This window comes from Limulus polyphemus, unplaced genomic scaffold, assembly GCF_000517525.1.
Source record: "Limulus polyphemus unplaced genomic scaffold, Limulus_polyphemus-2.1.2 Scaffold10053, whole genome shotgun sequence".
Lineage (NCBI taxonomy): Eukaryota > Metazoa > Arthropoda > Merostomata > Xiphosura > Limulidae > Limulus > Limulus polyphemus.
Genome location: NW_013675663.1, coordinates 2,362 through 4,270, shown reverse-complemented (window position 1 = coordinate 4,270; position 1,909 = coordinate 2,362).

Below are 1,909 nucleotides of genomic sequence, written 5' to 3'. Positions count from 1 at the left end.
TCATCTGGAACACAGAACGACTTCATTTGTACACTACAGTCAGTTTTAACTGGAACCCTGGACGACTCCATCCGTACACTACAGTCAGTTTTATATGGTACACAGTACGACTTCATCTGTACACTACAATCAGTTTTAGCTAGAACACAGGACGTCTTCATATGTACACTACAGTCAGTTTTTAACTGTAACCCAGGATGACTCCATCTGTACACACAGTTAAATTTCATCTGGAACACAGAACGACTTCATTTGTACACTACAGTCAGTTTTAACTGGAACCCTGGACGACTCCATCCGTACACTACAGTCAGTTTTATATGGTACACAGTACGACTTCATCTGTACACTACAATCAGTTTTTAAGTGGAACACAGGACGACTCCGGCAGTAAACTACAGTCAGTTTTGTACTGGAACACATGACAACTCCATCTGTACACCAGAGTCAGTTTTAACTGGAGCCCTGGACGACTCCATCCGTACACTACAGTCAGTTTTATATGGTACACAGGACGATTTCATCTGTACACTACAATCAGTTTTTAAGTGGAACACAGGACGACTTCATCTCTACACTACAGTCAGTTTTAACTGGAACCCAGTATGACTTCATCTGGACACTACAGTCAGTTTTTAACTGAAACACAGTACAACTTTATCATTACACTACAGTCAGTTTTTAAATGGAACACAGAACGAGTTCATGTGTACACTACAGTCAGTTTTAAGTGGAACCCAAAACGACTCCATCTGTACACTACAGTCAGTTTTAACTAGAACCGAGGACGACTTCATTTCTACCCTACAATCAGTTTTAACTGGAACCCAGGACGACTTCATCTGTACACTACAGTCAGTTTTAACTGGAACCCTGGACGACTCCATCCGTACACTACAGTCAGTTTTTATGGTACACAGTACGACTTCATCTGTACACTACAATCAGTTTTTAAGTGGAACACAGGACGACTCCGTCAGTAAACTACAGTCAGTTTTGTACTGGAACACAGGACAACTCCATCTGTACACCAGAGTCAGTTTTAACTGGAGCCCAGGACGACTCCATCTGTACACTACAATCAGTTTTAGCTAGAACACAGGACGTCTTCATATGTACACTACAGTCAGTTTTAACTGGAACACAGAACAACTCCATCTGTTCACTACAGTCAGTTTTAACTGGAACACTGGACGACTCCATCTGTAAACTAGAGTCAGTTTTAACTGGAACATAGGACGACTTTATCATTAAACTACAGTCAGTTTTAACTGGAACACCGGACGACTTCATCAGTATACAACAGTCAGTTTTAAAGTCAGTTTTTAACTGATACACAGGACGACTTTGTCATTACACTACCGTCAGTTTTTAACTGGAACACAGGACGACTCCATCTTTACACTTCAGTCAATTTTAACTGGAACACAGAACAACTCCATCTGTTCACTACAGTCAGTTTTAACTGGAACACTGGACGACTCCATCTGTAAACTAGAGTCAGTTTTAACTGGAACATAGGACGACTTTATCATTAAACTACAGTCAGTTTTAACTGGAACATCGGACGACTTCATCAGTATACAACAGTCAGTTTTAAAGTCAGTTTTTAACTGATACACAGGACGACTTTGTCATTACACTACCGTCAGTTTTTAACTGGAACCCAGGACGACTCCATATGTACACTACAATCAGTTTTTAACTGAAACACAGAACAACTTGATCATTACACTACAGTAAGTTTTTAACAGGAACACAAAACGACTTCATCTGTACACTACAGTCAGTTTTAACTCGAACACAGGACGACTTTATTATTACACTACAGTCAATTTTAATTGGAACACAGGACGACTCCTTCTGTACACTACAGTCAGTTTTAACTCGAACACAGGACGACTTTATT